This window comes from Girardinichthys multiradiatus, chromosome 23, assembly GCF_021462225.1.
Source record: "Girardinichthys multiradiatus isolate DD_20200921_A chromosome 23, DD_fGirMul_XY1, whole genome shotgun sequence".
NCBI lineage: Eukaryota > Metazoa > Chordata > Actinopteri > Cyprinodontiformes > Goodeidae > Girardinichthys > Girardinichthys multiradiatus.
In genome coordinates, this window is record NC_061815.1 from 31,870,006 (window position 1) to 31,891,204 (window position 21,199).

The window sequence follows — 21,199 nt, forward strand, 5'->3', positions numbered from 1 at the left end:
TCTCCGTAGCCTTCTTGTAGATTGTCATCTTTGAAATCGTTTTGCCGCCTACTGTAAGTGTTTATCTTTAATTCACACCAAAAATTATTTTTCTACATAATTAGTGATTTGTGATGTCTGCTAAGCATTGTCTCTCCCTTGGGCATGACCATTACCTTAATAATAAAGGAAATTGTCCTTGCAAGGTCTGTCGCTCTGCTGTGTCCTGACATTTTTGCTGACCTCAGGCACTGTAAAAGCAATGAAAACAAACAACATGGGTAATATTTCAGCACACAATGGGAACAAAACATCTTATGCTTGTGTTTCCCTATTAGCGCTATATTTTCTGCTCTCTCTAAAAAAGCACTTTTGGTGCTTTGTGCCCATGAGCTAATATCACCCTGGGCAACTGCCCATGTTGCCCATATAATAAAAACTGCTTCTGCTTTGTATTGCATTTGATTTTCTACTTTTAGAAGGAGTCGCACCAAACTCACCTCTATCAGTCATATGAGGCATTTAACAAAGCAGAAAATCTCAGCCTCATCCTTTATTTCCAGCTCATGACTTTTACCCTCTCAGAGAGGAGCAACCAGCAGCAGTGTACTGGGGATTTAAGCAAGCAGAAAAATGGCTTCACAGATTTATTGTGAGTAAAAAGCAGCTGGAGAGCGCCATCAGAGCTGACAAAACAGATCCAATATTTCAGCTTGTTCCTTCTAATCTTATGAGTGGTCGGGGAGCGAGGTGATACCACAGATAAAAGTAAATCTACTTGGCAGTAAAGATTTGCTGTCCTCATTTGTTTGTTGTGTCAGAGGCATGGAGGAGTATTAAGAGCCAGAGCTCACTCTGCTCGAAATTCTCCTTCAGGAGAAGGGAGGAAAAAATACAAGTGGCATACTGGGAGATAAATTAGGACCATGGCCATGGCCTGTAATGGTGGGATGATGGCTGAATTGTTTTCTCGGGGCAGACTCAGCTCTTATTTTCCCTGCAGGAGGCTTCTGTACCTGATTAGCGAGCAGAAAACCTGCTGAACACAACGAGGCAGTCAATGTGGGCGACAGACAAACAGAACTGAGCTGCTGTTTCCTGCTAAAGAAAGACACTCACATATTGTGGAGCAAACAACACACCATGAAGAGAGGGAAAAAAAATGATGATGGTTAACCAGAATCTCTCAGACACAAACACACAGCAAGTTTGTACTCTAACAAGCTCCCAGGGTTCAGCAATATTGTCACATCCATCAGAGAGCCGTCAGTCAGCCTGCCAGCGCCCCAGAGCCTTCACCATGCTGTCAGCTCTGCTCTAATACAGTGGTCACTACTGCAACGCTTGTTCTGTGATACTACAGATGGTGGAGATGCTGTGAAGTGGCTCTGCGTTAGTTTGAGTAGTATCGCTTTTATTTTTGAGTGGTATTTTTAAGCCAAAAATGGGCATCAATAACTGCAGTTTCAGGTATAAAAAACTGAGTTTCTCTTTATGAACAAACTCTTTAACCTGCATTACATCACTGCAAAACATGGTCCCAGCAGCTCTTTCTAAAGAAAGAATCTCAACATTGTCCAGACTTTTGTGTATGGAAAAAGCTGTCAAACAAAAACATTGACTCTTTACAAACTACACGTGTTACAAAAATGACAGTTTTCTTAGTTTTTATGATATTGCATGTCTGTCCCTGCAGCAAACAACAGTCAAATTGATCCCAGTTTGGAGAATCAGGGATACATTCTCACAGAGGAGACTCAAGAGTAAGCGAGGTTATTATTTGAAAACAATTCTGTTTAAAGTTCAATCCAAACACAGTTGTAAGCACAATAAAACAATGTGTCAATTCATCTAGCAATTCTGAATTAAGCAGACAGTAAACATGCTTTTACTATAACATGTTGAGAAAAATACTAACGTTGAAGGATATGCCTCATAGAATAAAAAAATTCTGTAAAGGTTTTCTGATGTTATGCAAATGGAGATGTACAAATGGTTTAAGAATCAAACATTCAAAAACATTTAACTCTAAACTGGGTAGCTCAAATGTTCTTATAAAAATAAATTAGCTTGCTAGCCTATGTAGGAATTATGATTTTTGATTAATTAATATTTATCAAGAATTATAATTTAAAATCATAATTTGAAAAAAAATGTATTTCTTAACCAAAAAAATCATTACTTATGAATCGAAATCAGAGATGTCCTCTGGTGTTGTAATTATGTCTCAAAGCCCTTGATAATAACAATTATTAAATTCTCAGTAATAATTGATAACTATTACTAGATGTCACTGTTTAAGCAACCACTTCACCGAACTTTGACCTAATTTTGACAGAGAAATCGCTCTTGCTCAAAATACACACAAACGCTTTCTTTTTCTCTACGTGAATATTTATTAAATCAACAGCCCTGATACACCTCACTATTCTGATTCAATAATCTTCACCTAATCAAGCATGCAAAAATTCTACACAAAAGGGGCAAAATAACTAACTAAACAAGATAAAACAGCATTGAGTGTGTATGAAAGTCAAACCAGCAGTTATGTCAAAAACAAGATAAAATATAGTACTGAGCAAAGCTTTGGGAGTGGCCTGCACCAAGCTGCAGTCATAAAACCCCCAAAGTTGGAGCTCAGTGAAACACAATGGGTCATAAAACCTTTAGGCAGCAACCAGTGGAAAAACACTAAGAGTGAAGACAATGGAATAGTGAGTGTTCCACCATGAGGTTCTTGCAGTCCAACTTTAAGTTCACCTGAGTCTGCGCTCAGATGTTCAAACACAGTGAGACACGCACAGCTTCAAAGCACGGGGCTTTAAGAGTCCAACAGCAAAGTTTCAATAAGTCATTGCATGCCCATACAACTTAGAACACATTGGACTATAAGTGGCGATTCTAAGTCGCTCTCAAATCCTACTCTATCCTGCCCAAGCTATTTCTAATAGAAATAAAAACAAAATGGGATTACTTGATGTCGTCTTCTCTGAAGCAGAGGGAGGGGGGGGGGGCAGTTTTTTACGCGTCCGTGACAAACTCAAAGACGGCCGTCCTTCCTCCTTTGGCAAAAGGGGAAAAATATGACGGAGCGGCAGTAGTAGACTGGAACAAAAAAAGAAGAAAATTTTGTCTCCTTGGAAAATCTCCGTGGGTTTTTCTTGGGTCACGTGTTAAATCCACGCCTTCGATCAGTAAAGTAAAGTCTACTGGGCTTCTTATCCCAGAAAACTCTTGTCATGAGTTTGGCCAGTGGGGAAAATTAATGAAAACCCATGTGTGGTTTCTTCTCCAGAATGATGCGCGTCCGTTGCGTGGTCACCGCGTCTCGGTTTCCAGTGGGAGAAAAATCAAAGGTGGGGCGTCTCCCGTGTCTTTATATAGCCCACTGTGACATCAGTGCTGGAACGCCCCTTCCTATCAGCTGGGAGTTGTGGTTGCAGACCATCATGTGGTATATCGTAGCAGATGACACTGGGAGGTATAGTAGTGAACAAATGGTCCAACACCTATTAGCCTGATTCCTCACCCAGCTAGATTGCTAGATCAGTTCAATGGGACAAGGTTTCAGCCAAACAAAAGTATCTTTTTTTCATTTTGTGCATGTGCACATTAAATTATATATTTTCTAAGAAATAGACATTGTGCAGAAAAAAAAACATTTGTGAGGTTTATCTGTGCTGGCTAGCTTAAAGCTGTGCAAAGCTAACTCTGCTGTACACCCCATTTAAACCAGTTCATTACAACAATTCCTGCATAATGCATGTTTATATCAAGGAATGTATTCCAAATCTACAAAAACATTGTTAAAAAAGAAAATAATCAAGGTTCCGCAATGGGTCAACAAAACTCTATATCTCAGCTTAATTCAAAAAAATCTCTTTTGACCTAAACAAATGTGTACAAATTTTATTTAACTGAAAGAAAGAATGTAGATTTGCTTTAAGAAAAGATTATCAATGGAATTTTAAAAAGTTTTACAAAGACTGGAAAGACATGTTTCCATGAATCTTGTTCATGACAGAAAACATGCATTTTCTCCAAACCTTCTTCACACAAACTCATTCACCATGAGTCACACTCTTCGCTGTCTCTCTGTCTGCCAGATTTGTGTTGTTCTCGTTGCCAAACTCTTACTGTCCCCAAAGCTGCAAAAGGGAAATTACAAACTATAAGAGAAGACAAAACACTTTACACTAGCAAAAAGCTGCGACCCAGTCCGCCCACATTCCTCTTCAGAACTTGGAGGTTCTGACAGGCAGCTTGCTGACTTTACAAACCTGTAAAAAAAATCACTTTAAGAGTCAAACATGCTAAACTGTTTAGCTGTCGGAGCAGGAGGTGAGTCAAAGCAGACTCCCTGACGTCCCAGGTAGGCGGGGGGGTGTATCAGTTATATGAAATATAACTGATGCTCTTATTGCCTCTGTGTTATATGGTATTTCACAGAGATTTCTGGTGCCCCTGCAATTAAAAGCTCAGATTACATTTGGGTAAGAACTCTTTTACAATTAATTTTGGATCCGGTTGATTGGGCTTACTTAACTGTATGCAAGTAACAGAATCATCTGAGTTCTGCCCCTCGCTCAACTAATTCCTCTTCATCCTTATAACCTCTGACCTCTTCCTCACTCTGTTCTTCTGTCTGCCATTAAGTTATCTGCCTTTTCCTTTTTCTTCATCTCTGCCCTCCTCACTATTGGCTATATTGTCACATAAACCCTAACTAAGTATTTAAACATTTAAAGTTAAATTTCAAATTTTATGTAGGCCTACACGTACACCAGACATACATGTGCACTGTGGATAAATAAAAGTTTAATCCAGCTTTAAGATTTATGCCCATTACCTCTCACTCCACCCAAGCCAGATTACCTATTTATCCTTTTTAAAATTATTTTATTACTCGGACTCGTACTCTTATTTTAAATTATTTATTTATTTATTTATTATCGTATAATGTGACTGCTGTTTCATTTATTCTTTGTACAGCACTTTAGTCTTGTGGGTGTTTAAAGTGCTAAAACTGGTATGGTATGGTAACCAGAAGACAGACTGCATTGACAATATGCTTTTTCCTATTCCAATTTCCTATTGTATTGAGGGCAATAGTCTTGTGTTATATAGAATAAAGATCCACCAAATGAAGGAAAGTCACTCAAACATTTTCCCCAAACTCGGAATTGAATGATTGGGTATGATTCTGTGAAATCCTATTTAAGATTTTAAGCCTGACCTTTTGTTTCTGTTGCCATTTTACATTGAAAAATAAACAGTCCATGAACTAATCAAATTTATTTCAGCAGGCACAGTATATGTTCAGTAACATAACATGTCTTTTATTTTTGTAGGAGAAACACCCCTTTATTAAAGATTCCAAACTGGCATCTCAGTAGTGCCACATGAACAGTCTTCAGGGAAAGGTCTTCCTGCCAGACATTCTCTCAATGGGACAGGCAGAGAGAACAAAGCAAATTTGTTGAGGAGCCGAACTTGAATTTGTGCATGCTGTCCCAATCCTCAGGTGTTCGGGTTTGTTTTATGTTCTTCTCTAATAATTTCTGTGTTTATTATTATTATTAGACAAGGTGTTGCCATATTAAGTTGTTTATTATTACCATTAGAGTTTCGCCATATAAGTTAATTGCTTTGTGTTTAGTTTCTTAGTACGTGTTATAATTATATGTCAGAAAAGTAATTGAAACACATGGCTTAACTGTAACAAACATTACAGACCTTTATGGTAAAAGATAATTCATAAATAAATGTACACATTTTTGAACTATTTATTATTTCTTGTGTTTTTTCATTTATGCATTTTTGTTAGTTTCAGGCCTTTCCCCTGTTGGTTTGTAGATCTTTTCAAGTCTTCATTCAGTTTCTTATGTGTTAATTAGTCTTTCTTTCTCTGCAATTTGGGCCACATAAGCCCAAACTTAAAAGTAGACAGTGTATCGGCCTCATAGACTAAAACTGTGAATTGGTTCTACAGTAGAGGAGCCTGATAGCTAAAATATCTGCCTCCCATTCTACTTTTAGAAACTCTAGAAACCACCAGTAAACAATTTCAATGAATGACAGAAGTGGCAGAGGAGGTAGGTAAGCAGCCACCCACAACTCCACAGGTGGTATCATTTATAATAAAGCCATTGCTGTAAATCTGCTCATTTGCCCTCTCCAAAATACTTAACTAAAACCGAGTGATCGCTTTGCAACTTTTGTCTGCAATTAACAATATTGTACCTCGCTACTGATTTTTTATACATGTATTTTACGTTTTCTGTTTTGCATTTACACAAATGCCCATGGCCTCGGTTGGTCTGACAAGTAGGCATGTGAAATAAAAAAGACCTTCACGAGAATGACTCAAATACAATTCCAGTAGCTTGATCTTGTTCCCAGGCAACCTTTTACAATCAGTTCTGCTGTTCTTCTCATTCTAAGTGCTTACATTTGGTGAAACCAATGGCTTCAGAAAATGGACTTGCTTAGGGTAGTTCTGTTTACTCAGTATGCTTCCATTTAAAATGATCAGACAGCATGGGATAAATGTCCAATTGTATGCTGATAATAAATTAAATCAGTTAGGTACACTACAGGCATGTCTTGTATGTCTACAGGTACGTGACTTAAAACCCTGGATAACTTTTGGGTTTGTGCTTTTAAATTCAGACAAGACAGAGCTTGTTGTCTTTGGAGCAAATTATCTAAAAACATACTTCTTAATGATGTAAGGAACCTTATTGTTATTTTCTCCCCCAATATTGCTCAAAATGCAAAACATCCTGTTGAATAAAAAAGTCCATGTAAAAATGTCTTTAAAAGGTTTTCAGTTTTTAAAGTTCTGCAGCAACAGTTCTGTTGAAAGTTAAAGGGAGATATCATTTATCTCAAAATTTGGCCTCTCATCAATGCCACCCTTTTAAATGCAAGATAGAATTTAAAATTATCCTGCTAACAGTTGGAACTCTTAAAAATCAAGCTCCATTATATATCAGCAATCTGATTGTTGCTTCTGTTCTCAACAGAGCACCCTGCTTTCTGACTGGAGAATTATTGGTGGGCCCTAGGGTTTCTAAAAGGAGAAAGGGAGGCAGATCTATTAGTTATCAGGCTCCTCTACTGTAGAACAAGCTCCCATATTTTATTTGGGAGGCAGGTGCCCTCTCTACTTTTAAGACTAGGCTTAAACCTTTCCATTTTGATATAGTTTGAGTAGCTTTCATTATCCTGAGCTGTATCCTTGTTATGCTTCATCCCATAAGCAGGATCCATGTTTTTTGTGTTTTTGGTTTGCACTTATTTTAATATTTGGATTATTTTGTGTTGTCTGTTATCGTCACATAGGGTGTTTTGTATTAATTTTCTTCACATTGAGTTTTTTAGTTCTTTCTTGTATTCTGCTCCTTGGTTATTGGTTCAGACTTATTTTAGTGTCAGTCATTTTCCTTTAGTTAGTAGATCTGATGTTCACCTTCCCTCAGTTTTCCTTAATCTACTTATTACCCAGCTGCACTACATCCCTCTGATAAGTCACAGGTCAGCTAGTTTCCATAATAAATTTTCTTAAATAAAATTATATCATCATCCACTGGAAGCTACTGCTGTCTTGTCTGTGCTTGGGTCCAACTAAACAACTAAACATGACATATCTTCTTTTCACAAAGGAATTTAAAGCAGGATTCAGGCGCCGTTTTTCCAGCTCCATGTGAATTGTGAAATGACCAGTCGGCAAGGAGGGTAGAAGTCAGCTTGCCTCTGCTACGCCCCTTATTTGCAAAGCAAAGCTGTCACATCAGGTTACTTTTATAAGGGCAAGACACTTTGCGTGTCAAGGGACTGATGTAGTCATGATTTATGGTGTGTGGAAGCAGTCAAATTGTTAGTACTGCTGCCCAGCAGCAAGAAGGTGTGGGTTCTGGTCACTAGTAACTTTCTGCTTGGAGTTTGTAAGCTGTGCCCATGCATGCATAGCTTCTCTCTGGGTAATCTGGCTTCCTGTTTGATTAACTGGTCTCTCTTTGTACACCTCAGACTTCCAGTACAAGACAGACTTCTGTCATCTGCAGAAATACTCGGATGACTCTGCAGTCGTGGGGTGTATCAGAGATGGACCAGAAGCGGAGTAAAGGGAGCTGATGAACCACTTTGTGGAATATAGTGGAAACAATAATCCCATCTCATCATCTAAAAGAAGGGAGATGATTGTAGATTTTAAGAGAAACAAGAATAGGTCAAACACTATTTCCATCACAGGAGAAGAAGTAAAGGTGGTGGATGAGTATAAATACCTCGGTGTTCACCTGGACAACAGACTAGAGTGGGAATGCTACTGTGAAGCCGTCTACAAGAAGGGACAAAGCAGACTGTACTGAGCAGACTGTACTTCTTGAGGAAGCTTAGGCCCTTCGGTGTTTGCAGCAAGGTGCTGCATATCTTCTATAAGTCTGTTGTGGAGACTTACGCTAATAAGGAAGGCTGGCTCTGTTCTGGGGTCTCCTCTTGCATAATATGAGCTACAAAAATATTTAATTTCCCTTTGAAGTACCCCTGGAGCTCCACTGTCTCTCCTTAAAGTAAGAATTTGGACCCTACCAACCTGGACCCTATGCTGTAAATCTAGAAAAATCACCCATTTGTATATTATTGTCAATAAACCTGTCGTTCTTCAGGTGTGTGTAATTGTTGCCTGCTCGAGAGTCTCAGCTTTAAACAAAGCTTTTCTTATAATGCCACGCATACCTTTTGAGATTATGGCCTTTAGATGGTTTTTGATGTTGAATAACACCGTAAAAAATATCAAATGAGAACATATTTCTTTGACCGTCAAAAAAATATTTGGTATTCATTTATTGCAGCATAAATATCAAATAAAAACCCGATTCAGATTAATCATTCCTTTTTATAGTCCTGTTAATCTAAGTTTATGGATATGTAATGAACACAGCAGTATAGTTTGAAAACAAAGCTGTTCCTAATAGAGGATTATTGCCGCCAGCCTTTATTGATTCAAGCAGTAAACATAAATGTTGCTTCACTGGTTGACGGAGCTAAGGAAACACTGCTGTGACACTTCGGCAGGAAGCCTTTTGGAAACACCATTGCCTTTGTTTTTAGCTCTCTTCTACAAAATCCCATTCAATGAGAGTTTTTTTTCTGGTTTTCTTAGCAGATGGTTATGTTTTAACACTCCATATGGTGTCCATTAGCTGTATTAAATCTGTGAATGTGTGGATTGTATTTATGTCCGTGGTTTGATTGTATGTTTTTGTTCTCTTGGTTTGTTAGCCTCTGATTAGTCTGTCACTTCTTCCACCTGTTGGTAATGACCTAACTGATGTAAGGATTATGATTATTTATTAATTAATATTTATCAAGAATTATAATTTGAAATCATAATAAATAAATAAAAAGTTATTAACCAAAAATCATTACTTACGAATAGAAATCAGAAATGTCCTCTGGTGTTGTGATTATGGGCTCAAAGCTCTTTAATAATTACAAATTATTAACCAAAACCACAAACTGTCACTGTTTATTCAACCACTTCACCGAAGGTGGAGGATCTTCGACCTTGTTTTGACAGATAAATAACTCTTGCACGAAATAAACACGAACGCTTCTCTTAATTATATATATGAAGATTTATTGAAGCCAAATAATCCTGATATACCATTATTCTGGTCCAAAACCCTTCACCTAACTAACAAGCACTATTCTACACAAAGGGAATGAAAATGACTAACAATAATAATAAAATAAAAATATATGCGCATTTAGTGTCTATGAAGATCAAACCAGCAGTTTTATGGACAAAATGTGTAATTTGGGTTAAATGGAAAGAGAAGTCCTCCTGGGGTGTTGATGTGTCGATTTCAGCACCCCAAATCTCGAACAAAGAGTCATAAACTCTGAGGCGGGAACTCAGTGAAAAAACTCCAGTTATAAAAAGTGGAACAAAAGAATGGTCAGACCACGAGCTACAGACCGCAGTTGCTTTGAATGAAAACTTTTAAAATTCAAAATTCTAACTCCTGGCTGATTTGGGATCAACCAGACAAAACATGAACACACATGATTCAGCAGCGCTTGCGCAGCAAATCAAAACACCCTAAGCATAAAACACTTCAATCAGTATTGCATGCAACAAGTTGATACCTTGGATTAACTACTGGTGATTCCAAATCACCTTCACTATGCCTCATCCTGCCCAGACCTCTAAATGTACTTATCCGGTTTAATATAAAAATAATGAAATTACTTTGACGTTGATTTCTTCTCTCCACCGTGTAAGGAGGGACCAGGTCTGAAGAAAAATGAGGGTGGGGGGACCACGCGTTTGTTATCAAATCAAGAAAAAAAAATGGTACACTTCTCATCCGTCCAGGAGGGGAAAATTATGAAGAACCATTAGTCGACTGAATCAACAAGGAGGAATCTCATCTCCTTGGAATTAAAACCTCTGTGGGTTTTCACCTGCACCGGGTGTTGGCGGGGTCTTCGATCAGCGAATAAATCTTCTGATCTTCTTGTATCAGACATATTTCCAGCTTTCAAGCTCTTCCGGGAATGGCCTTGTGGAGCAAAAGTTCGCCTGCGAGCTTCTGTCTCTCCAGATATGCGCCTCCTTTGCGTCGTCCTGTGAGACACGCTGGAAATGGCAGCGAAACTTCATCTCCTGTGGGTTTTACAGTCCCGGGTGACGTCAGAGCAGCGACGTCCGTTAAGCTGCGCATGTCAAAATGTGTGACCAAAATGGATGACTCCAACAGTGACAATTGTTGTTGGGGTGAAGTTTAAATGGAAAACAGAACTGCTGTGCTGAACTACATTATCATATCAGACAAAAGTGACCCCCGTTCCTTTTCAGCAAACTGTATCTGGACTTGGAGGTTTTGGATATGCCTCAACATTTTTTCTGGTTAGTTTTAGTTGTCTGGCTGTTTTTGCTAGTGAGTGAGTAATAAATGGTAATAATAAGCTGCTCTAACGTCAAATGTGCTGTATCATTTATTAAAAACCCCTTGTTAGAAGACGTGCTTGAAATGTTATCATTTCAAAGGCTGAAAACTCCTGTCTTTTGTTCTCCAGATTTGTCATAAGTCTCAACATTGTTGGGACCACTGCCATGGTTACAATGTGAAAGGCCAGTACAGACTTTCCTGGAACTTTCAAAATAAATTACATTAACCTACTTATGGCACAGCCAGGAAACGGGGTAACTGCGGACTTCCTGTGATGTCACTGTCCAAATAAAAGCACCGCTCTTCTTACATCCTGACTCTTCCACACCGGTGATCATTGGGACAGGGGAGGCACAGCACACTAATGTCTGTTTGCTGGCAAACAGACATAAACTCTTCAAACTGGATCCAAGGGTGTCATACGATCATCGATCATATGCACTGAGTTAAGTACGGATGAATTACTGTTTGTGTACCCGGTATTCATTCATTAAAAGGGGAAATTAAGGTATAAGCATTGCTTTACTTTCTCTCTGAGGCCTGCAGAAGCAAACTGTGTTCCAGAGAAGTCCCTGCAGAGACGTGGTCTCTACGAAGCCGAGTGGAGCGGCTTTCCCAGTCTGGAAGGAGGTCAACCGAGACCGCACCATTGTGGTTACAGTAACTGTACAGTTGGTTGGTGGACAGAACGAGCCGTCTTTCATCCACAGCTATGGAGGTTAGCCCAAGCTAACCGTTTTTTCACAGTGTTCAAACCTCGTCGCCCTGGACAACGTTTCCTCACCATGGTTCATGAGGTTAGGGTTTGGGCAGAGAAAGATTTAGGGTGTAGTGATCTGAACGTTTTTCATTTTATGAAGTTTGGTTTTGTTTGTGTTGAACTCGGCTATCTTGGTGCTAGCAGGCTATCTGCAGCACACGTGCTCAGTTTGTGTTCTGTGTTTGTGTGTTTTTAAAGTTAAGACAAACTTTATTTAAAGGGTGATTTTAAACACAGAAGATTGATCATAATGCGCCGTCCGCGCTTATGCATTTTAACCTTTTTATTGACAGTATTTTTAAAGGTGTGTGTTTGATTCTGGTGCTAAGCTATCAGCTTCTTTTCTTAGCTTTAACTGCTAACAGGTAAGGACACGTGCTTGTTGCTAAAGAATATTTACCCAGAAAGGTTGTTAGTTTTCAATCCAGTAAATAATATTTCCCTAACATTATTTTACTAAATTTGATAACTAAGTAAACACAATTAAGCCCCATTTCTCCAGAAAGATTTGGCTGTTTTCCAAAATATTTCCTTAAATATTTGACCATTTCCTTAATAATATTTCTTTAAATATTATTTTAATAAACAAAGGCAGCTAAAGAGACACCGTTGAGAATTAGTCATCCAGAAGGTTGGTTTTATCGAGCAGATCTTTCTTTAAAACATTATTTTCTAAAAAAATAATATTTTCTCTGATCTTGCATTGTGATTGGTTGTCTAAAGGTTTGCTGATTATTGCCTAAGTTGGTTCCAAGACTAACTTAACTTCACTTCCAGATTCTTCAAGATAATCCTTGGTTCTCAAACATAAACATTGCATGGTAATGTTGAATCACTCTTTCGGTCATGATTTTCAACCATCTTTAATCAACTTGTTTATATTGTACATAGCCCATTAGTCTTCATTATTCTTTAATTCTGCTTGGTAGTTTAGTTGGATTATTTTAGCATAGTAAAGAGTTTGTTGATTGATATATGTTTGACTTTGAGTTGACTTATTTTTGTTAATAAATTCTTGTATTTTAAGAAATTGTGTGAATTCATTCCATGTGTGTGCAGAGTTTTTGCTGTTCAATAATGTCAGAGATTGGCTCACCCTTTTGATTTTGTCCTAATACCATCGCCTTACTGGGCTGGTATACACAGGACAACCCTTAACAGACCAAAATATTATTTGATGAAATATTAAATTATAAATATTAAATAATATTTTCAGATTCATAGTCACAACCACATCATGATGTGTATCCTTTCATTGATTCTCAACCTTTCACTTTGCTAACATCCATCACTGTGATCAAATGGGACAGGAGCAGCAGAACCTTAGATCCAAATCAGGTCCAAAGTGACTGTTAGAGCCCTATTAAGAGTCTCGCTGATGATGCACTCAGCTGATTAAAAAACACAGTAGTGCCCATAAATCCTGTGTATTAAAGTGTTTTTATTACCTTTGTTGTCCACTCTTAATAGAGAACATATTTGATGTGAAAGGTGTTGTTTTTCCCATCCAGTCAGAAGCTTTTTCCACCACAGGTCAGAAGAAGTCTGAGATCCAGCGATACGTCAGCATATCTCATTGGCCATCATGTCTGGTTGCTGGAGATGAGAGGCTTTTAGCCACTGCATGGGTCAGACGCCCCCATCGTCGTCGTAAAAGGCCAGTGTAAATCACTCTACCGCCGTCCTGCCAGCTGATCAATACTGATCTAAAAGTGATGAATGAGAGACTCAATCTTTTCTTCTCCACACAGCGGGATGAGGAGCTTCGAATCTCTCTATCAGAACATTGTTTGTGGCTGAAATGGAGAGGTCATGGAGATAAATCAGATAATCATTGGGTTTTACAGTACAATGTCACTGCAATTCACAGCAGTTCTGTATTATTTTTCATTAATGTCTGAAGCTTTTAAGAGCTGCAGGTGTCAAAAACACCAACACAACCACTGGCAAAACTAATTTGAAATAACTTTGAAGTGGTTTAAGTCAGTACATTGTAGAAAAAAACCGCAAGCATCATGCAAACCAATTATTTAACACCTGAAAAATTGTAAAACATATGTGCAGGCATTTTTAACACAGAAAATTAGTAGAACAATCTTGTAATTTGTATTTCTAAAACAAATACCTGAACAAGCTTTATTTTGCCAATGACTCTTTAGTTGTGAGACAGTTCTTGCAGACTTTAATGAACTATTGCAGATGGCTAACGCACATGAAACAAGGCCACAACAATAGAACTGTGGAAAAAACATAATTCCTCAAGAAGTTATAGTGCTGAGTAAAATGTGTTACAAAGAAAGCTGAAACTGTAGTATACATTTGTATTAAGCTCTGCTCCTCTGACATCCCTAAATAAAAGCCAGTATATCAAGTCTCTTTAGAGGTCACCTACTTAACAGTATCCCCCTGCATAGATGTAAAGGTCCTCATTATCTATTTGAAAACAAATTTGAAGACTTTTAAAGACAATGAAGACTTTTTGTTTTATATCTTCCTAACTGTACTTTGACTGTTCCCTCTCAACCGGTAGTGACGAAAGGAACAAAGCAAACAATTGAACAGGTGGCTGAGTAAGGCTAACGGTTATTGCTTGTACTCATACAAACTCTGAAATTATTTGAAAAGATGAGATAGTGTCTTGTGCCTTATCTCTCTTCTTCTGCAGGGTGTTCAGGCTAAACAATTCCCCAAGGGCATGAGCACCATTCCAAGGTTCCAGAAGAGTGGAAAAAAACAAAACAAAAAAAAACTGCACTTTTGGGATTAGATAATTAAAATAAAAAAAATAAAATGTGTTTTAACTCTCAACTCTAATGTACATTATTATAAATTGAATATAGTATCTGGATATTTTATTCATGTCGTAGATGTTTGTATATACAGCTGCATATACCTTCCATACAGAAAAAAAAACATGATCTACAGGTGCAGCCTAATGATGGAGCATCAACTGACCAAGGGGCATTTGCAGCCAGAAATCCTGAGGAGAAGATTGAGAAACTTGCAAAGATTTACTGTGGCTGATGTCAGAGCTTCAAGAGCCACCAAACAGATGTATCAAGGACATGGGCTACCACTATCTCATTCCTTGCATTAATCTCTCTACATTTAATTTGGAAACCAAGGTCCCAGAGTTTTGAGGAAAAGTGGAGAGCCACAGAACCCGACCTGCAAGAGAACTAATGTGCAGTCTCAATAGTCAATGATTTGGGGAGCCATGTCATCTGCTGGTGTTGGTCCACTGTGTATGACAAAGTCCAAAATCAGTACAGCCATTTACCAGGAAACAACAGAGCCCAGAATATAATTAACAGTTGTTTAACCTGAACTCTATAGAAAACCTGTACTGTATTGTCAAGACTAAAACAAGAACAATGCAGACAAGCTGACGGAAACTTTCAAAGCAACCTGAGCATCTTTAACACCTCAGTAGAGCAACAGGCTGATTCCCCCCCATTCCTCTTAGCATTAGTGCAGCAGGCGCCCCGACTCGGTATTGAGTGAATATACTTTACAGTACATGGACATAATATTTAGTAGCCAAGCAATTCTGCATGGAAAACATTTTTAATTGGTCTCATGTGATGTTAATTCCTGATAAACTAAATATAAGGTTTTTATTAGGTTTCTGCCTGCCATAATCATTGTATTTAACAGAAATAAATATATATCAGTCACTGTGTGATTGGAAATTATATAATAAGACAAGTTTCATATTTGAACTGAAATGAATTAACGTTTTGATAATATTCAGGTTTAGAGAGATGCACCTGTAGCTTCTGACAGAAAATCTGATGGACAAACATGGCTCATATCCTGCCTGGTTTGAAAGTCCGGCTGGTTTTTAAGCAAAAAAATAAAATAAAACAAGAAAAAACATCTGTAAAAAGTAATTTAGTGTGAGGACTGCATCTTATTTGTTCATGTGCCTTTTTCTTAAAACATGAAGAGAATCAGTCCCTCTGAGATGACCTTTTCTTTGATTACTGATGTTTTTAAGGATCTTTTTCAGTGCAAACTGAACATAAAACATCATTCTTTTTGGTCTTTGTGTTTTCATCGTCATTTTATGGAAAACATATGTCTGTTGCACACTGCGCTCCTCTTGTATCTCACGCAGAAGCCATTAGTGACCTTTGTGGTCTATAAAAAGCCAGAATGGACCTTCCAGACCTTCATGGATGTGTAACACATAAAAGGACAGAGTTAAAGTTCAGCTCAAGCGTTACAATGAGCACCAGTTGTTTTTCCCAGTCTCAACCACCAAGTTGTATTTCCCCCCCTTCGCCCACTCAGCAGCTCATTATGATAAAGGCTGAGAATTGAAGCCATAAATTACCTCCTAACATTGAGAAGTGTAATGATTAATCACTCCACAAAGTCTCCACTGAGGACACACAAAGACATGTCTCCAGGTGCCAAGCAGCTCCACTGTGCTCGGTGATGATGATTTACAGCGTGTCTGGGCAGCCGCTTTCAGACCGACTGTCAGCTGCTGAATCGCAAAATGTTTTGGAGATGCCAAACTGACAAAGAGTCTGTCGCACCTGTGAAAAGTTGCTCCATGGACATGTCTCGGCGATGACGATGCGGCTCTCCGCTGCCTCTCTCAGTCGGAATAATGGCCATCCGGTCAGTGACGCGCTCCATAAATCAAGCAGACGGCTGGTTTGTTTACCCACTGGGGGTGTGGAGAGGTCTGAAACAGCAGTATCTGTCCCCACCAGCTGTTCCCTCTGAAGCTAATCTGTGGTTTCCAACTTTTTCTCTTTTTATTACACTTCTTTATTGTTCTCATCATAACGAATTTTGGGGCTGAACTTTGCACCTCAGTGCTTTGCTGCTTTCATTTCTACTTTCATTTCCTATCTCTATGTCAGACTCCTGCCTCTGTGTGCTCTTATTTATTCAACAATTGTCTGTGTTTTACTGATGTGTTTTATGAAAGAGCTTTAAGAAATGTGTTTTCAGCAAACTCATAGCTGGAGGTAAATTAGAGCATTCTTGACTTGTTCTCACTGCTCTTCAGGTTTGTGGTTTTTGACTTCTCTGTGGGCAACATTATCAATCATTGCTTGTGGACATGAAAAATTGTGTGTTTTTTAGTGGCAAATCTTAGGAATTGCAACCTCTTTCGCATTTTTCTCCTTGGATTTGAGTGCCTATTTCAAGGTTCTGTTTGCAAATATTTTCACACTTTTTTTCCAGTTGCTGCTTTTTTTGTTTTGTTTTTTTGTTTGGTGATTTGGACATTACCTCTGTCTCTGATTCAGCAAGCTGTATTATGCTCTTCATCCCAGACATTTCTCAACACAATTCCAAGCCCTTTGAGGGGTATTTCAAGGTGCCCCTAGAGCATAAAAGACATTGCATCACTCTAGAGTTCAGGCTACTATTTTAGGGAATTGCACATGACAAAATTCTATAGGGAGGGGTCCATCAGAAATAATGTGATTAGGCACTTGTGAAATTTAACATATCAAAATTGAAAAACAGGTTTTAAAATGGAAAGAAATTAGGGTGTGAAGGTTTATGTATGTGCATAGACGTGGAAATTCTGTTGTGTGAACATGTGAAACAGTTTCCCATCGGTTTCACATTTCAAAAATGTATCTTGCAGTAATAAGTGGACAGAGGATTTGAATCTGTAACTTGGATCATGTAGTATGATATGAAAACAAAAGTATATCCTGTTGTGGGGCACTGTGGTGGCCCAGGGAGGAAGCGCACGACCCATGTACCGAGGCTACAGTCCTCAATGCAACCGACACAGGTGTCCTGTCCAGGAGAGTAGCACTCAGAATTGTTGTCTGCATGCCAAGAAGCCAAGAGATTTACTTTCACAAGTGGAGCACTACAGCTAACACTATAATGCTCTGCTTAATACGAATAAAAAAACTTTATTAGAAACCACTTTGGGAATTTTTTCATTTGCAATGCACACGGAAATGGAAACAAAAGTGAAAAAAAAGCAAGATAAAGAGGTGGCGCAAAAAGGTAAAAGGAAGAAAGGACAAAAGAATAGAGAAGAGAAAGAAGGATATAGAGAATACAAGATTACAGCCTAGAAGACTGCTTCTACACCTGCGGAAACACATATATGACAACAGCGATGTTACCGAAAAGTGCACGGTACTAATGAATGCGGTACCAATGTGCATCTGTTCACACCTGAATCCAAGCAACTGTGGGTGTAGGTGTGAGTGCACTTGTGTGTTTAAGGCTTCTCCATAAGAATATTTAATTAGTGTGAGGAGCCACAGGCCTGCCCCCTAAAACCCAAGACAGACACGGAGGAGATCTGAGCCAAAGATATCTAAAGGCACCCCAGAGTACGGGAACCGTGGGAACACCACCGCAGTGACTACTGCAACCCCCCCTAGAAGAGAGCCACAGGGGAACCACCCAGCAGCAACAGTGCAGAGGCCCCATGGAGCTGCAGCAACGAGCCCACAGGCCCTGCCAGCAGCCATCTATGCTCAGCAGTTCCAGCCATGAACCCAGAGACCCAAGAAGCCAGGGCACATCAGGCTCCCCAGCAGAGGGGGGGCATCACGGGTTTGAGTCCCAGACCGTTGCCCTGCGCTGCATGTCTTTCCCTCGCTCTCTCCAACCCATTTCATGTTGGTCAACTTACAAAATAACAGCCACTAGTGCCACACAATAAAACAAAGTATAACCTGTTCTTACATGTGAACATTTATATATGGAAACTATACGGTTTAATATTGTAAAGTTATTCCTGAGTAGAAATTACGGCAATAACATTTCAAAACATGTGTTTCACATCTGGAAATGATGTCATTTAGGAACATGTGAGCCTTTGTGTTGCACATATGGAAAGTATTTTGTTCAGTAACATGTAAACACATGTTGGAAAACATTCCACAAATGTTTAAAATGTGCAAATGATATCATGTAATTATATTATGCAGCAGCATGTGAAACATATTAGTGCCGGAAACGTGATAGCAGAAGAAAATGTTTTTTTCATTTAGGCAGTCTCTTGCAGAACACATCCAAACTGCAACTTTTTTCAGCATTTTCTTTTTTTCCTGCTTTCCGTCTTTTCCGCATGGTGACGAAAGCTTGTAATTGATTTGAAATCCTTCGCGGCAAAACAGACAGAGGTCATCTATTATCCTCCCCCGATGTCCCTCTCTCCTTCCACTCCTCTCCTCGACCCTTCTTTGGCGATCAACCACTAAAAGAAACTCTGGGGACATTATGGAGCTCTCTCCTTTGTGAGCCTTGCTCCACTTCTCCAAGGCTGGGTAGGGGCCAGGGCTAATTGGCGAATCCACCAGGGAGCCCTCCAAACGCCGAGTCGTCCAGCCAGGAGGTACTCTTGCATGCATGTGATTTGCCCTAAAATTAGCCATATTTAGAGATGAAGGAGGAGGTGGTTTGGGAGTGCTGGTGGGTCTAGAGGATGTGGGAGAAGTGATTCCTTGAGAGGAGTGGGTGGAAATTTCTCAACCGCTCTGTGAGCTTTTATGCAGAAAATTTAAAGCTTGAAAGAATAAGTAACCATGAATGCTGACCCGACCCCTCTTGTGACCATATTTGTGCAGGATCACTGATGTAAAGGATGATGTGTGATGTGCTGGAGAGCACAACTAGATCCAGAACAGCTCCAACAGAGGCTCGGCATAATTGACAGGCAGAGCTGGACTGCTTTGTGAGAGCCTCCACCAGCATCTCTTTGTGTTTATCAGTAAGCCGATCGATGGCCATCTTAACCCTCAGGAGAGAGAGGCCAGGACAGATCAAAAGTAAAGACTCATCTTTTGTTGTGCTGGCAGCTCTGTCCAACGCCATCGGCAACACTCCCAACGGGCCCGGCTAACGGAAATATGAAGGATTGCAGCCATGAAAAAAAAAGCTGGAATAAATCTTTCTATTTTCCCTCAACTATCCCCCAATGCACCCGCACTCTCTGGTTTCAGAGGAAATGCTTTCAAATATGTTGGTTTTGCTCTCGCTTTGAGCCTCTCTTCAGTGACCCATTTGGGCCTGGAGGGACCAGGGAGGAGAGGGAAGCCAGAGGAGTGAAGCCACAGTGTGACACAATTGGATTTGATCATGGGAGCCAATCTAAAGCATGAACCACAACAGCTCTCATGCAGCTTCTAAACCACACTGGCACTCAGCTGCTGCACTGCTTTATTGTTTCACTGTATGGAAGTATTCCTGCAGGAGTCCTTTTAAAGGACTTTTTCCTATTCCTTACAGCTCCAGAAGTTTCCAAATTTCTTAGGTTATCACAGGAACAAAATATATTTGCTGTCTGACAGTCTCTAAAGTCTATTTTCCGAAGACAACAAAGTATACTATAAGGAAAACTCAAAGCAGGAACAAATTCAATGAGCAACTTTTTTAACTATCCAATTATGTTGAGGCACAAAGAGTTTTGCACACAGACTCCTGCATTGTATCTTTAATGAGATTTTCAAAAACACTCACCCACAAATACACTCTCTTTCCCAACCACAGAAATTATTTTCTCCAGATGCATTAACACTAACTACTTAGGCATTTCATCATCAAGGTTGCAAAGCTTCTTCTGTTCTTCTGTAGTGAACATCCACATGAGGCAACCAATGACAATCATGAATCAAGGAGAGAAGATGGCAGGAAAAGGTATACATGCAAATTAATCAGTGCTATCAATTAAGATGTGTAAAGGGCGTAAAATACACATCTTCCATTGCAGTACACTGCGAAATTTAGAAAATCAACCTTACTCAATACACCTATTTTGCAGGGAAGAAACGCTAAAACTTTGTACAACTCCCTTTGGAGAATAGCTGAGCGCCTATTATTGTCTTAAAACATTTGATAAGGTTGCAGCACATACAGAGCTAAGTCTTTTGTCAATGCTTTTTGACCAATCTAGATCATCTTGAGACTCTTGAGTCTCTTTGTTTACTTTTTTCATTTCATCTCACAATTGTTCTTGTGCATTTAGGTCTAGGGACACATGTGGTCATGGAGGAGAGCTGATGATCAGTCTAGTTAACCATTTCTGTGTTGATTTGGTTACAGGTAATTATTATGATTTAAGATCAGAATGGTTAGAAGCATGTTTTAGGAAATTATTGCTATAAAACACCAACTTAAAACATCAGCTTTATTTTAAAATTTATTAATATTGTAAAGAGTTCATGATGCCATACACTCCTATAAGAGCAGGACCTTTTAAAGATGCTCGCACAATCATGCATCATCCACTGTGCTTTTTCTCATTGTCATGCTTTGTGTGGTGCAAATTCAAACCCACCTGTATTATTTGTTGCCGAAAAGTTCAATCTCCATCTCATCTCACCAAATCCCTCAGTCCTAGCTATATCTCTAAACATTTGTGATGGTAGGACCAAAAAAGGATTTTAACTGCCATGCTCACTTACCATGCTGCTCATTGTGCCATAAGATCAACTTGGATCGTTGCCCAGCCTTCTTGTCACACTTCAAACTAATTAAACCTTTTTAAATA

The 21,199-nt window shown here is 39.1% G+C and overlaps 1 long non-coding RNA gene across 2 annotated transcripts in view; it reads right to left on the reverse strand.

The window, feature by feature from the left end:
* The window catches only part of LOC124859979, a 65,669-nt gene that overhangs the window by 19,686 nt on the left and 24,784 nt on the right, over window positions 1-21,199 (reverse strand). The window contains exons 3-4 of one of the 2 annotated variants that reach the window (XR_007036239.1): window positions 13,152-13,499; window positions 156-230 (exon numbers count right to left, since the gene is read on the reverse strand). The exons of the other annotated variant lie outside the window; for it this stretch is intronic. This is a non-coding gene — a long non-coding RNA (uncharacterized LOC124859979). The remainder of the gene's footprint in view (window positions 1-155; window positions 231-13,151; window positions 13,500-21,199) is intronic. 2 annotated transcript variants of the gene reach the window in all.